Source organism: Oreochromis aureus, unplaced genomic scaffold (genome assembly GCF_013358895.1).
Source record: "Oreochromis aureus strain Israel breed Guangdong unplaced genomic scaffold, ZZ_aureus HiC_scaffold_2_cut, whole genome shotgun sequence".
Lineage (NCBI taxonomy): Eukaryota > Metazoa > Chordata > Actinopteri > Cichliformes > Cichlidae > Oreochromis > Oreochromis aureus.
The window spans coordinates 265,568-283,395 of NW_024108853.1; the positions used below are offsets into that span (position 1 = coordinate 265,568).

The following is a 17,828-nucleotide window of genomic DNA, read 5'->3' on the forward strand; positions in this document are numbered from 1 at the left end:
TTTGAATCAATTTATTATCTATGTGAATATAACAGTCTGAATGTATGTATTACAAAATAACCAGATTATCTTATTACAAATAAACCTTGAAAAAGGTGTGTATTTTATATAATTTATCAAAGTAACTGCACACGTAAGCCAAGCTATCAGTGTTTATTCCAAAGTGTAATGTAAAAATTAAAATGACAAATGTAGGACTGTGTAAGTAGTTTCTACTGTGAGTTCTACTGTAGTGTAATTCTACTACTGTAATTTCAAGTTTCTACTTGTGATTTCCAGCAAAATGACTGGATGTGAGAGAGTTTAACGACAGGAAAGATGGAGCAGTGAGAGCAGAGATCTCTCAGAATTCTGAAAACAGATCGACGAAGTTCTGGTAACTTCAATTCCAAAAACTTAGATTCTGGTAAAACTTGATTTCAAGTCACAGGATTGCGTTTCAACTCAGGTTCAAGCTTGTCAACTTAGATAGAGCTCATGGCGGAGAAATGATAGAAGATAGAATGGCTTGTCAAAAAGATGGAGCAGGGAGAGGAGAGTGATAGGACAGACTGAATTGCTTGTTAATGATAGAGGGAGAGGGTATTCTGCAGCAGGTCACCTGTAAGACAGAAAGAGACTGGAATTAGGCATATTTTCAATAAACATGGCTTCCAAGTATTTTTCTGACTATAAGGCACATTTAAAAGCCTTTAATTTTCTCAAAAAATCAACAGTTTACCGTATGTATTAATTCTGGCTGTGCTTGCTGACCTCAAACCAATTTTATGTGTTACACGGCGCTCAAACATCTGTCAAAATGTTTTAGTACGACTTTGGAAAGCTACAAAGCTGCAGCGCTTGATGGATTGTTGGAGCATTACAGCTACAGTAGTCAGGTGCCTCGCGGAGTAATTCCTATTGTCCTTAAACATAATATTATGGTGTGTGTATGAGAATCTGGCACCTGTTTAGAGACATGCGTACGAAGCAGATTTCAAACCGATCAATCCATGAAGAATTTGATAGATTTGTGGAAGAGGACTGAACAGAAAAAGTTAGTGTATTGTTATGTGTTACCACTGAAAAATGTTGAGAGTTACTGTGAATGAGTTGAATAGTTTGAGTTATCTGAATATTTGGTTAGCTGCATACGCCTTATAACCCGAAAAATACAGTACATTACCGTTAACATAAAAGTAAACAATACTGTTTCTACATATTTCAGTCACATTTGGGGTATGTTTAATACACAGCCATAAGCACTCCACTAAATCTAGGACATACTTATAATGACCGATTTAAAGGCCTAATTAAAAATATATATGACCATAATTTCTTTGTAGATCATTTAACCATAAAATACAGAAATGAATGCTGTATCTGTGCTTTTGATTGTTTCCAGTCATCAACAAAATCTTTAATTATAAAAGACTAATTCAAAGAGCAGTTTTCAGACAGTGACTTAATTATTGAAGGGAAAGAAGCTTTTGAAATCCACAAGGCCCTATTTGAAGACTTAATTGTACCTAAACTGCTGTTCATGAGCTGCTCTAATGTGAAAAAATATGTGCTGCTACAATAACCTACGGACCTCTGTAGGTCTGGAAATGTTTACACAGACTTTACTAGGATTTGATGACTTTTGATGATCACCAATAGCTGTGCTCACTCACACCACTACACTGAATCTCCTATCATGAGAAACATTTCCCAGCACTGCACCTCAGAAAAACCTTTACTTACCAGACTTGAGACGATCAGATCAGCAGTCTAGAGAAAGGAAACAATTCATCAGATCACTGTTAGATGATTCAGACTGTTGAGCCTCTTCACACACAATCCAATTTACTGTGACACAAATTAACTAGTAAAATCCTAAATTACTTTAAGCTTTTTAAGTTTACTGTAGTCTGAAGAGGAGATAATTGAACTGCAGGGTCTCACATGGCTTTAGCATGTGTAATAAAAGCATTATTACTACAGAAATGCAAAGAACAGGCACCAATATTTGTTGGCACAAGTGCAGGATACACCAAATATTTCCTACACAGAAGCCTTGTGGCTCAAACATTTTCTACAACAGGTCAGTGCTAATAAAGTGTGAAAAATCAAAACTTTTAATGTCCTTTCAGGTTAAAAACATTAAATACAAAGTAATTCTTGTAATCAGAAGCAACAGAAAACCTCATCATGTTTTACATGATGAGGTTTTATCTAAATATTGACATGTTACAATAACAGAGGTGCAGAATGTTTGTGATTAAAATTAAATGTCCTAAAATATTACACTAAAAAGTCCTTTCATTGTACCCGTTGCTAGGAATATTTATGTATTTTGCAATGTCCCTTTTGGCAACATTTCTATTTAATTGTAAAATCATTATATTCACTAAATAAGTAATAAACTAATTAGACACACTGGCTGTAATTTACCTAACAATGTCCACTCACACCTCTGGTTCTCTTCGTTTTTATTATTGCTTAACTGTTAAAGCTATTACTTATACCGAGTGAGGCAAAGTACTTCTACAGTGTTCTGACTTTAATATAATACATCAGCAGAATTTGAGAGACAATATGAATCAATACCTGTGCAGCTCTTAAGTGTTTGAGCCACCACTTATACGGACTCTCCTAAAACACTTTCATTGTTTTGTCTGCTACTTAAATCCACAAACATAAGGACAAAATGAACACCTGGATAAAGACATCTGACATTTAACTGTTTGAATTCAATAAGCCATATGAAATTTAAATCATACATAAATGGGCTACTAAACTTCAGGGACATTTTCAGGGACAGTCAGAGGCCCTGTGTGGGGCTTTGCTGCTACAGGTCACAAATCTTGTGTTTTGCCAATCAGTAAATGGAAACGTATCACAAAAAGTCAAACTACTGTATGTAAGTCGTCAAATGTGCTACACAATGCCAGGTTCATACTGCTTCAGTTACAATCACTGTTAACTTACCAGCAAAGGCAAAACCAAAGATCTCGTTCACTCTGTGTAACAAAAGACAAAGCACAAAAATACAGAATGAGACAACTCAAATCAGCATCAGAGTCAATACTGCATCACTCTGTGTAGTCCAAAAGATTCAGTACACTTCTTTGTTTACCACAGCAACAAACAACTCACCTCTTTTTCTACACCTTATTAAATATTACTGTCTTCATTAAGGTAAAATGTGGTTTCATCCATTTGTAATAAGCCACACAAGTTTCTCAGTTATGTGATAGCTCTATTAGTTTGGTGCTATTAGATAACACAGTAGATTTCATAAGCAGTGATTTGCTACACCTAGCACTGCACACTTTATCAAATTCTGACATCACAATTTCAAAGCATGAACAATCATAAATGAAAGCTTGGATGATATTTTTGTAGGCTTCAACATTTGAGTTGGTCTGCATTCAAATTCTGCTTCCTAAAATATTACCTGCACACAGTATCATTTAATATGCTGTTGTTTTAAATATCTACATATCATATTTATAATATTAATGGTGCACTGCTGCATTTTATTTATTTGAAGGTGGCCTTTTTAGATTTCATTAATTTTTCACAAAGTGAGAAGTTAAACAGAGCTGCAGGTGTAGGTTTTATTTTAAAAAAACAACCTGTACAAACAAGTGTTTGTTAAACAGTTCTTAAAAATTTAACTAAAAACTAAAATTGATTAATTAAAAAACTTCTTCTTGTTAAGAAATGTCATTATTCTTATATTATGTGTTTTATCCTCACTCTATTGCTCCTTCTGTTAATTAACCCACAACACAGACACACCGGCACAGGCACGTGACTCTTTTCTCCCGGCTTTCAGTCAGAGGCGGTAAAATGGCTCCTTTGAAGTTGCCGACCCTGCTGCTCCAGCAGCTAATCAGTGGTTCTAAAATGGCGGCTCATTACCTTACAACCTATAGAATGAGGCCGTTTTAACTGACTGATTTGTGAGGAGAACTAACTTCAGCTTCCCTAAGAGACTCAGAAACACTAACACACTGAATGAACCAAATACAACACAATAACTGTATTAAACAATCAAATGAACCATATTAATTTCACACTAGGCCTATAGGAGCTAGGCTAGGCGTTAGCGCTTAGGGGCATACCAAACACTCCTTTTAAATACTAAAATTACAACGTTTCACTAAAAAGCAGCCATTGTGTTACTTTAACATGACTTATACTTCGACTGGCTTCATAACTCACTAACAACAACTCGGTAAATCACTCAAACAGCTTATAGACATTTTATTTCAGAGAGAGACAGAGAAGCAGGCTTACCGGCAGGGATGGAGCAGAGACTGGGCGGAGATTAAGGAGTCAGCCAGAGACATAAAAAGAGGCATTCACGGGTGGTGGGAAACTTTGCCATTACACAAAATTGGCATTGAAAACGTGAAAATATATGTAAATTTAAATATTATTATACTAGATTTTTTTTTGCAACAAAAAACAACATGCAGAAATTTAATTCTATAAGTTCATTAAATGTTTCAAACAGGATTCTGTGAATTTGAAATAATGGTTAAAAGACATAAATAAACATAAGGTCAGTATGTTAAAATGTACTGTATTATACATAGATAGATAGATTTATGTAACTGACTGCAGTAATAAGAACAGTCTTCAGGACAGTAGGAGCTGCAGAGGCTCATCTCACTGCTCTGCAGGACTCAAGAGGTTCAGGAGGTCCTTTAACCCCACTGCCATGAGACTTTTAACAGTGACCCTGAGTGTTCAATGCACATTTATTTCTTTTTTCTAAAACATAATGGTTGTAATCATATAAATTCCCCTTGTGGGACTAATAAAGGTATATCAAATATCAAATTGATGAATATGAATTAGTGGTCTGTGATAGTGTATTAATTTGTAGGGAAAAAAAAATATGTTGCCCAAGGTGTAATTGAACCCACGACCTTTGGGTTGCAGACCTGTGTCATTACCAACTGCGCCACTGGGAAAGAGAGCAAGCGCCTGGAAAACAGGGTGATGAGCAGTCAGAATTAGATTGCGGTGAGAGGCGAAAAACGCTGTTTTTTTGGAGTTACAAAACGTCGTGTAACTCAAAAACTAGGTGGACTAGAAGCATAATTCTTGTACTGGGTGAATCAGCGGACTTTCGTGTACTTTGGCTGTGATTTGCATTGCTCTTTGTACATCTGTCGCTGAGATATGACGAGAGAAGAAAAGGCAGACCTCAGATATGATTGGCTGGCTGGGAAGCCGTGCAGGCCCTGATATGTAAATTTTATATGTATCAGTCCTCACAGAGGATTGGCTGCCTGGGGACCTGGCAGAAATATATAAAAATAGTATGATTAAGCATAAATACTACATTTAGTAGAAATACTATGTTTTAGCACAAATACGATAAAATGGCAGAAATACTATAATTAAGCAGAAATACTATATTTGGCAGAAACACTATATTTAGTACAAATCTTATGAAATAGCAGAAATAGTATGATTTAGCAGAAATGCTGTATTTGGCACAAATCTCATAAAATAGCAGAAATAGTATGATTTAGCAGAAATACTGTATTTAGCACAAATACTGAAAAGCAGCAGAAATGCTATGATTTAGCACAACAGTAATAACTTATAGAAAAATTGGAAAAGCAAAATGGACAGCTGGAAAAATCCTGAACATGCTAAGGGTCCCTCAAATCTAATTGTTAATTGAAAAAAAAAAAATCAGCAAAAAAAAGTATAACAGTCACACAATCACAAATATGGGCACATATGGAAACACACACATGCACAGAGAGACACACACAGGACCAAATTCAGTCAACCAGTTTAAATATATTGAATTTAAATGATATAATAAGATGCTCCCATCAAAAGGCTCTCTCTCTCTCTCTCTCTCTCACACACACACACACAGCCTAAAGGGAACAGTATTTGTGCCATGGAGTGTTAACAAGAATCTGAGGTCCATATTACAAAAGCTGCTAAAATCATAAAAGTTGTGCAGAATTGTAATAAATGATGAACATGAATTAGTGGTCTGTGATAGTGTATTAATTTGTAGGGAAAAAAAACATGTTGCCCAAGGTGTAATTGAACCCACAACCTTTGGGTTGCAGACCTGTGTCATTACCAACTGCGCCACTGGGAAAGAGAGCGAAGGCCTGGAAAACAGGGTGATGAGCAGTCAGAATCAGATTGCGGTGAGAGCGAAAAACCCGTTTTTGCAGTTACAAAACGTCATGTAACTCAAAAACTAGGTGGACTAGAAGCATAATTCTTGTACTGGGTGAATCAGCGGACTTTGGTGTACTTTGACTGTGATTTGCATTGCTCTTTGTACATCTGTCGCTGAGATATGACGAGAGAAGAAAGGGCAGACGCCAGATATGATTGGCTGGCTGGGAAGCCGTGCAGGCCCTGATATGTATTTGTATGTATCAGTCCTCACAGAGGATTAGCTACCTGGGGACCTGGCAGAAATATATAGAAATAGTATGATTAAGCATAAATACTACATTTTTAGAAAAACTATATTAAGCACAAATCCTATAAAAGCAGAAATACTATATTAAGCAATATAAATATCCTCTAAAATCCTATAAAAAGCAGTAAAACTGTACTATGATTTGGTAGAAAAACCCTAATTAAATCAAAAATACTAAATTTAGCAGAAATAGCAGAAACACTATATTTAGCACAAATCTTATGAAATAGCAGAAAGAGTATGATTTTGCAGAAATGCTGTATTTAGCACAAATACTGAAAAGCAGCAGAAATGCTATGACTCAACACAATAGTAATAACTTAAATAGAAAAATTGGAAAAGCAAAATGGACAGCTGAAAGAATCCTGAACATGCTAAGGGTCCCTCAAATGTAATTGTTAAATGAAAAAATCAGCAAAAAAAAGTATAACAGTGACACAATCACAAATATGGACACATATGGAAACACGCATGCACAGAGAGACACACACAGGATCAAATTCAGTCAACCAGTCTAAATATATTGAATTTAAATCATATAATAAGATGCTCCCATAAAACTCTCTCTCGCTCTCTCTCTCTCTCTGTCACACACACACACACACACACACACACACACACACACACACACACACACACACACACACACACACAGGAGAGAGAAGTAAGTTTCTAGCTCAGTCAAGCAGCCTGGGAGCTGCTGAATTTGAATCCACCAATCAGAGAGCCTTTGCACTTTTTCCCGCCAAAACAGGTGCATGCAGCACAGAGAGACACAGGATTTCTGCAGTCTATTTCTCATAATGACGACTCCCCTCAAACAAATGACCATAATTTCCCAACTATAGGGGCTAGAACGGTCATTCTTACACCGTTTTGTTCAGAAGAGATGGGGAATCTTAAAGTGTTGACAATGTATCATTAAAATATGAATTATTAAAGATATTTGACTTCTAATGCACCATAACTGAGTAGAGCAAAGCAAAACTGCCTTGACTTGCCCTCAAACAACGCTTTCTAACTCTAAATCTATTTGGAGTATCAATATCATTTTTCACCGTAAGAGACAGCAGGCTTTGGTGAACAATCATGGAAATTTTCAGGTCTCTGTGGAAATCCAACAAAAAGTTATGACGAGAGAAAAAAGTGGTTCATTTCCAGAGTTTGAAATCTGAAGAAATCTGAGCGAAGGACAAATTTCCTACGCTCAAACAAGTGTAACTCATCTCAGAACGGTAATAGGTGAGAAAAAAATTCTTGAATTGTGAGCGTCAGGAGTGTCTGAAGATATACTGGGACAAGCCTCATGTTTTAACTTCGCTTCGTTAAGGAGATATGACGATTCGAATATGCCTCTCATTACAGAAATCAAGCGGTGATTTTGAACAAACTCTCCATTGACTTTCTATGGAGAGTTTTCAGACTTTGTGTTGCTCTGAGGAGATTTGCCAAAATTCTATAAGTCTCACAACAATGATGGTGACATTTTCGGAAAGCCAGCAAAAATACCTACGTTTTGATGTATAATTTGTGGAAGTTGAGTGAAAATTGAGCAAGTAGCAAGAAGTTGTTCGGACATGAAGAGAAGACTCGAAAACCTACAGTGGCACACTGGAAGCCAAGTGCATAGCAACCATAACAACGCATGTATTTTGTGAAAATCACAATTTTCCAACTCAAAACTTTAAGAGGCATAAAAATAAAACGGTAAAAGATTTGAAAAAGCTGATTTATTCCTGAATAGCCCAATAATTTGAGAACATTTTAAAGTTTGAATGGTTGTTCTACGTGAAAGTAGGAAAAAGTAGTTAAGTTTCAAAAACAAGCAAAATTTAGCAGAATTGCAGAAGTTTCCCATTCATTTCAATGGGACAAATTAAAGGAAAAAAGTGTAATATTTTAAAAGTATAACAGTAATAAACACCAAAAGATATAGCGATCATTAGCAGAAATAGCAGAATAGTTTAAAATTTGAACGGTGAAAATCGGCTGAAAATTGTGGAAGTAGTTAAGTGCCAAAAAAGTGAAAAAGTGGCAACTAGAATAATAATAATAAAGTATAAAGAATAAAGAGAAACAGGAACTCAATAGTGTGGATGCTTAAAGCATCCACACAATAAAGAACTAGAAAAATTTGCATTTCCTGCGAAAATGCAGTGTGGATGCTGTAAAGCTGAAGCTGTCAGCTGAAACTAGCTGAAAAAAGCTGAAAAGTTGCAGAAATTGTAAAACCTTTGCAAAAAATTGTAATAACTTTGCAGAAGCATAAGAACTTAGCAAAATGTAATTACATAGCAGAACTGCAATAACGTAAAGAAAACATAATACTTGGCAGAAATACAATAACATAGCAGAACTTAGCAGCAGAAATTAGAATAAATATTGTAACTTAGCAGAAACAAGATAACTTTTCAGAAATACAGGATTTTAGCAACCATGGTACAAGATTACATAGATGCTTTATTTAAACAAAAATACCTAAACATTGCACAAATACTGTGATTTAGGACAAATACTACAACATAGCAGAAATGCTGTAATTCAGCAAATATACTATGCTATGACACAAATAGAAAGAATATGCTCAAATACTATGATTTTGCTCAAATAATATGATTAAGCAATAATACTAAGATTTAGCAGAAATACTGTATTTAGCACAAATACCAAAAAGTAGCAGAAATACTATAATTTAGCATAATAGTAATAACTTGCACAATTACAAATATGGACATGGTAAATGGCTCAGTATTTATATAAGCGCTTTTATGGTCCCTAAGGACCCCAAAGCGCTTTACATATCCAGTCATTCACCCATTCACACACTGGTGATGGCAAGCTACGTTGTAGCCACAGCCACCCTGGGCGCACTGACAGAGGCGAGGCTGCTGGACACTGGCGCCACCGGGCCCTCTGACCACCACCAGTAGGCACACAATAAGATACACCCATAAAAGGCTCTCTCTCTCTCTCTCTCTCTCTCTCTCTGTCATACACACACACACAGCAGCAAATGCTATGACTTAGCACAATAGTAATAACTGAAATAGAAAAATTGGAAAAGCAAAATGAACAGCTGAAAAAATGCTGAACATTCTAAGGCTCCCTCAAATGTAATTGTTGAATGAAAAAAAAATCAGCAAAAAAATATAACAGTCACACAATCAAAAATATGGACACATATGGAAACACACAAGCACAGAGAGACACAGCATCAAATTCAGTCAACCAGTCTAAATATATTGAATTTAAATCATACAATAAGATGCTCCCATAAAAACGCTCTCTCGCCTCTCTCTCTCTCTCTCTCTCTGTCACACACACACACACACACAACACACACACTAGCAGCAGCAGCAGCCAAATAGCCTGGGAGCTGCTGAATTTGAATCCACCAATCAGAGAGGCTGTATACTTTTTCCCGCCAAAACAGGTGCACCTGTTTTTACACACACGCAGCACAGAGACAGGATTTGTGCTGTCTATTTTTCATAGTGAGGATTCCCCTCAAACAAATGGCTATAATTTCCTAACCGTAGGGGCTAGAACAGTCATTCTTACACCGTTTTGTTCAGAAGAGATGGGGGATCTTAAAGTGTTGACAATTTATCATTAAAATCTGAATTATTGAAGATATTTGACTTCTAATGCACCATAACTGAGTAGAGGCAAAGCGAAAACTGCCTTGACTTGCCCTCAAACAATGCTTTCTAACTCTAAATCTATTTGGAGTATCGATATCATTCTTTCACCGTAAGAGACAGCAGGATTTGGTGAACAGTCATGGAAATTTTCAGGTCTCTGTGGAAATCCATCAAAAAGATATGACGAGAGAAAAAGTGGTTCATTTCCAGAGTTTGAAATCTGAAGAAATCTGAGCGAGAGATGAATTTCCTACCCTCAAACAAACCCAATTCATGGCCAAATGGTAATAGGTGAGAAAGAAATTCTTGAATTGTGAGCATCAGGAGTGTCTGAAGATATATTGGCACAAGCCTCATGTCTTAAATTTGCTGCGTTGAGATATGACGATTTGAAAATGCCTCTCATTAGAGAAATCCAGTGGAGATTTTGAACAAGCTCTCCATTGACTTTCTATGCAGTTTTCAGACTTTGTGTTGGTGTGAGGAGATTTGCCAAAATTCTATTATACAGAAACTGTAATCAGCACATATACTGTAACATTTTAGAAATTTCTCCACTTAGTAGTAATACTATAACATAACACAAATGTTATGATGAGTTGAGCGGCTGGTACTCTGGTGCAGTCAGCACAATCTGGAGCTGAACACTCTTAAAACTGTAGCGATGACAGTGGACTTCAGGAGACATCCTCAACTCTGCCCCCCTCATCATATCAGACAGCCCTGTGTGTCGACTGTGGAGATCTTGAAGTTGCTGGGTACCACCATCTCCCAGGACCTGAAGTGGGAGACCAACATCAACTCCATCCTCAAAAAGACCCAGCAGAGGATGTACTTCCTGAGACAACTGGGGAAGTACAGTCTTCCACAGGAGCTGCTGATCCAGCTCTACACTGCAGTCATTGAGTCTGTCCTGTGCTCCTCCATCACAGTCTGGTATGGTGCAGCCACTAAACAGGACAGGTGCAGACTGCAGCGGACTGTACGGGCAGCAGAAAGGATCATCGGCGCCCCCTGCCCTCCATCCAGGATCTGTACCTCTCAGGAAACGGGCAGGGAAAATCATCACAGACCCCTCACACCCTGGACACAGACTTTTTGATCTGCTGCCCTCTGGCAGACGGTACAGAAGCCTGCAGACCAGGACCACCCGACACAGGAACAGTTTCTTTCCCTCACCATCTCCCTTCTAAACAGTTGAACTGTCACACTGCTCCCACTGCCAGACTGCAACTGCACCTTATGTACATTCTGTAGTATTCATTCCACCTCATTTCATTTCTGTATTTTATGTATATACGTTTAGATTAGTTATTTATAGTTGGTTTACACAGCTTTGTGTATGTATGTGTATGCATGTGTAATGTATATATAGATACGTGTGTGTGTGTGTGTGTGTGTGTGTGTGTGTGTGTGTGTGTGTGTGTGTGTGAGATTTACATTGCTGTGCTCGAGAGCCACCATCTACGGAACCAAATTCCTTGTATTTGTCTGCACATATACTTGGCCAATAAACACGATTCTGATGATTTGGCACAAAAACCATGATTTGGCAAAAATACGATGATTTAGCAGAAATACTATGATTGAGCAGAAGTACTAAGATGTAGTAAAAGTACTTTGATTTAAGAGAATCCAATTATGGAGGAGTAATACTTTAAAATGGGAGAAATATTGATACACACACATTCACAGAGCCTAAAGGGAAGAGTATTTGTGCCATGGAGTGTTAAGAAGAATGTGAGGTCCATATTAGAAAAGCTGGTAAAAGTTTTGAGAATTGTAATAAATGATGAATATGAATTAGTGGTCTGTGATAGTGTATTAATTTGTAGGGCAAAAACATGTTGTCCAAGGTGGAGTTGAACCCACGACTTTTGGGTTGCAGACCTGTGTCATTACCAGCTGCGCCACTGGGAAAGACAGTGAGCCCTTGGGAAACAGGGTGATGAGCAGTCAGAATTAGATCGCGGTGTGAGGTAAAGAGCGCCATTTTTTGGAGTTACAAAACATCGTGTAACTCCAAAACTAGGTGGACTAGGAGCATAATTCTTGTACTGGGTGAATCAGCGGACTTTGGTGTACTTTGACTGCGATTTTCATTACTCTTTGTACATCCGTCGCTGAGATATGACGAGAGAAGAAACTGCAGACCTCAGATATGATTGGCTGGCTGGGAAGCTGGCAGAAATATATAGTAATAGTGTGATTAAGCATAAATACTACATTTAGCAGAAATACTGTATTAAGCACAAATCCTATAAAAAGCAGAAATACTATATTAAGCACAAATCCTATAAAAAGCAGAAATACTATATTAAGCAATATAAAAATCCTATAAAATGGTATAAAAAGCAAAAATACTGTAATATGATTTGGTAGAAAAACTATAATTAATCAGAAATACTATACTGGGTAGAAATACTATATTTAGCACAAATCTTATAAAATAGCAGAAATAGTATGATTCAGCACAATAGTAATAACTTAAACAGAAAAACTGGAAAAGCAAAATGGACAGCTGAAAAAATGCTGAACATGCTAAGGGTCCTTCAAATGTACTTGTTAAATGAAAAAAAACTGAGCAAAAAAAAGTGTAACAGTCACACAATCAGAAATATGGAAACATATGGAAACACACATGCACAGAGAGACACACACAGGATCAAATTCAGTCAACCAGTCTAAATATATTGAATTTAAATCATACAATAAGATGCTCCCATAAAACTCTGTCTCGCCTCTCTTTCTCTCTCTCTGTCACACACACACACACACACACACACACACACACACACACACACACAGAGAGAGAAGTAAGTTTCTAGCTCAGTCAAGCAGCCTGGGAGCTGCTGAATTTAAATCCACCAATCAGAGAGGCTGTGCACTTTTTCCCCATAAAACAGGTGCATGCAGCACAGAGAGACACAGGATTTTGCAGTCTATTTCTCATAATGACGACTCCCTCAAACAAATGACCATAATTTCCTAACTATAGGGGCTAGAACGGTCATTCTTACACCGTTTTGTTCAGAAGAGATGGGGAATCTTAAAGTGTTGACAATGTATCATTAAAATATGAATTATTAAAGATATTTGACTTCTAATGCACCATAACTGAGTAGAGCAAAGCAAAACTGCCTTGACTTGCCCTCAAACAACGCTTTCTAACTCTAAATCTATTTGGAGTATTGATATCATTCTTTCACCGTAAGAGACAGCAGGCTTTGGTGAACAATCATGGAAATTTTCAGGTCTCTGTGGAAATCCAACAAAAAGTTATGACGAGAGAAAAAAAGTGGTTCATTTCCAGAGTTTGAAATCTGAAGAAATCTGAGCGAAGGACGAATTTCCTACGCTCAAACAAGTGTAACTCATCTCAGAACGGTAATAGGTGAGAAAAAAAATTCTTGAATTGTGAGCGTCAGGAGTGTCTGAAGATATACTGGGACAAGCCTCATGTTTTAACTTCGCTTCGTTAAGGAGATATGACGATTCGAATATGCCTCTCATTACAGAAATCAAGCGGTGATTTTGAACAAACTCTCCATTGACTTTCTATGGAGAGTTTTCAGACTTTGTGTTGCTCTGAGGAGATTTGCCAAAATTCTATAAGTCTCACAACAATGATGGTGACATTTTCGAAAGCCAGCAAAAATACCTACGTTTTGATGTATAATTTGTGGAAGTTGAGTGAAAATTGAGCAAGTAGCAAGAAGTTGTTCGGACATGAAGAGAAGACTGCGAAACCTACAGTGGCACACTGGAAGCCAAGTGCATAGCAACCATAACAACGCATGTATTTTGTGAAAATCACAATTTTCCAACTCAAAACTTTAAGAGGCATAAAAATAAAACGGTAAAAGATTTGAAAAATCTGATTTATTCCTGAATAGCCCAATAATTTGAGAACATTTTAAAGTTTGAATGGTTGTTCTACGTGAAAGTAGGAAAAAGTAGTTAAGTTTCAAAAACAAGCAAAATTTAGCAGAATTGCAGAAGTTTCCCATTCATTTCAATGGGACAAATTAAAGGAAAAAGTAGAATATTTTAAAAAGTATAACAGTAATAAACACCAAAAGATATAGCGATCATTAGCAGAAATAGCAGAATAGTTTAAAATTTGAACGGTGAAAATCGGCTGAAAATTGTGGAAGTAGTTAAGTGCCAAAAAAAGTGAAAAAGTGGCAACTAGAATAATAATAATAAAGTATAAAGAATAAAGAGAAACAGGAACTCAATAGTGTGGATGCTTAAAGCATCCACACAACTAGAAAAATTTGCATTTCCTGCGAAAATGCAGTGTGGATGCTTAAAGCTGAAGCTATCTGCTGAAAATAGCTGAAAAAGCTGAAAAGTTGCAGAAATTGTAAAAACTTTGCAGAAGCAAAGGAACTTTGCTAAAATGTATTAACTTAGCAGAACTGTAATATCTTAGAGGAAACATAATACTTGGCAGAAATACAATAGCATAGCAGAACTTAGCAGAAATATTGTAACTTACCAGAAACATGATAACTTCTCAAAAATACAAGAATTTAGGAGAAATAGTATAAGATAACAGAAAGAATATATTTAGCTAAACATTCTTAAACATTACAGAAATACTATGATTTAGAAAAACAGTACAACATAGCAGAAATGCTGTGATTTACCAGAGACACTGTAATATACTATGAATATTGTAATTTTATATAAATACTATGTTTTAGCAAAATACTCCATTTTAGCACAAATATTATAATATAGCAGAAACACTATTCTATAGCAGAAATGCTATATTTAGAAAGAAAAATATAATATAGTAGAAATACTATGATTTAGCTGAAATCCTACAATATAGCTTAATAACAATGATTTAGAACAGATACTATGATTGAGCAGAATAGTAATAACTTAAGTGAAAATACTGGAAAGGTAAAATGATAAGCTGAATAAAAAGGAACATGGTTAAGTTCGCTCAAAACTAATTTTTGTTCACCTGTGAAAAAATAAAATAAAAATACATTTAGAAAAAAAAAAAAACAGCCAACAGATACACAAAATCAAATATGGATACACAAATCACCAAATACACAAAAATCAAATATGGATACACAAATGTACAGTGAGAGACACACACAAACAGGGTTTATGCCAGTCAACCAGTCTGAATATATTATATTTTATCCACCAATGAGATGCTGCCCTAAAAAGGTCTTTGTGTGTGTCTTTCTTTCTCTCTCTCTCTCTCTCTCTCTCTCTGTCCTCTCTCTCTCTCACACACACACACACACACACACACACACACACACACACACACACACACACACACACACACACAGCAGCAGCAGCAGCAGCAGCAAGTGAACAGGGGCTGTTAACAGCATGTTTCTAGGTCAGTCAAACAGCTGTGAGCTTCTCAATTTGAATCCACCAATCAGAGAGGTTGTGTGCTTTTTCCCGCCAAAACTGGTGCACCAAGTGCAGGCTTTTACACATGCAGCACAGAGAGAGACAGGATTTTTGCAGTCTATTTCTCATAGTGAGGACTCCCCTCAAACAAACAGCCATAAATTCCTAACCGTAGGGGCTAAAACAGTCATTCTTAGACCATTTAATTCAGAAGACATAGGGGAATCTTGAAATGCTGACCATTTAAAATAAAAATATGAAATATTAGAGATATATGACATAGATGATTGGTGGGCTTAGAAGCCACGAAGGTCCCAATATGCAAATTTAAATGTGCCAGGACTCAGATATGATTGGCTGGCTGGGAAGCCATGAAGGCAACAATATGCAAATTTGAATGTGCCAGGACTCAGATATGATTGGCTGGCTGGGAAGCCATGAAGGTAACAATATGCAAATTTGAATGTGCCAGGACTCAGATATGATTGGCTGGCTGGGAAGCCATGAATGCCCCAATATACAAATTTGAATGTGCCAGGACTCAGATATGATTGGCTGGCTGGGAAGCCGTGCATGACTTGATATGTCAATTTGAAAATTACAGTCCTTACAGAGGACTGACTCCTGGGGACCTGGCAGAAATATATAGAAATACAATGATTACCCAGAAATACTGCATTTAGTAGAAATACTATGTTTTAGCACAAATACTATAAAATGGCAGAAATACTATAATTAAGCATAAATATTATATTAAGTACAAATCCTATAAAATAGCAGAAATAGTATGATTTAGCAGAAATGCTGTATTTAGCACAAATACTGAAAAGCAGCACACATGCTATGACTTAGCACAATAGTAATAACTTAAATAGAAAAATTGGAAAAGCAAAATGGACAGCTGCAAAAGTCCCACAAGCACAGAGAGACACACACAGGATCAAATTCAGTCAACCAGTCTAAATATATTGAATTTAAATCATACAATAAGATGCTCCCATAAAAACTCTCTCTCGCCCTCTCTCTCTCTCTCTCTTTCACACACACACACACACACACACACACACACACACACACACACACACACACACACACACACAGGAGAGAAAATCAAGTTTCTAGGTCAGTCAAGCAGCCTGGGAGCTGCTAAATTTGAATCCACCAATCAGAGAGGCTGTGTACTTTTTCCCGCCAAAACTGGTGCACTAAGTGCAGGCTTTTACACACGCAGCACAGAGAGAGACAGGATTTTTGCAGTCTATTTCTCATAGTGAGAATTCCCCTCAAACAAACAGCCATAAATTTCTAACCGTAGGGGCTAAAACAGTCATTCTTAGACCATTTTATTCAGAAGACATGGGGAATCTTGAAATGCTGACCATTTAAAATAAAAATATGAAATATTAGAGATATATGACATAGATGATTGGTGGGCTTAGAAGCCATGAAGGTCCCAATATGCAAATTTAAATGTGCCAGGACTCAGATATGATTGGCTGGCTGGGAAGCCATGAAGGTCCCAATATGCAAATTTGAATGTGCCAGGACTCAGATATGATTGGCTGGCTGGGAAGCCGTGCATGACTTGATATGTCAATTTGAAAATTACAGTCCTCACAGAGGATTGGCTTCCTGAGGAGCTGGCAGGAATACATAGAAATACTATGATTACCCAGAAATACTGCATTTAGTAGAAATACTATGTTTTAGCACAAATACTATAAAATGGCAGAAATAGTATGATTTAGCACAAAATGCTGTATTTAGCACAAATCTTATAAAATAGCAGAAATAGTATGATTTAGCAGAAATGCTGTATTTAGCACAAATCTTATAAAATAGCAGAAATAGTATGATTTAGCAGAAATGCTGTATTTAGCACAAATACTGAAAAGCAGCACAAATGCTATGACTTAGCACAATAGTAATAACTTAAATAGAAAAATTGGAAAAGCAAAATGGACAGCTGCAAAAGTCCCACAAGCACAGAGAGATACACACAGGATCAAATTCAGTCAACCAGTCTAAATATATTGAATTTAAATCATATAATAAGATGCTCCCATAAAACTCTCTCTCTCCTCTCTCTCTCTCTCTCTGTCTCACACACACACACACACACACACACACACACACACACACACACACACACACACACACACAGAGAAAATCAAGTTTCTAGGTCAGTCAAGCAGCCTGGGAGCTGCTAAATTTGAATCCACCAATCAGAGGCTGTGTACTTTTTCCCGCCAAAACAGGTGCAGCCGTTTTTACACACACAGAGCACAGAGACAGGATTTCTGCAGTGAATTTCTCATAGTGAGGATTCCCCTCAAACAAAT

General features: G+C 36.8%; 1 long non-coding RNA gene across 1 annotated transcript; it reads right to left on the reverse strand.

Annotated features, from left to right (window-relative positions):
• Positions 1–1,381: 1,381 nt before the first annotated feature.
• Positions 1,382–4,283, reverse strand: LOC120436877. Its single transcript, XR_005610636.1, has 3 exons — positions 4,270–4,283; positions 2,953–2,984; positions 1,382–1,752 (listed from the first exon to the last, which is right to left on the reverse strand). It is a non-coding gene; the product is annotated as an uncharacterized LOC120436877 (long non-coding RNA).
• Positions 4,284–17,828: the final 13,545 nt, after the last annotated feature.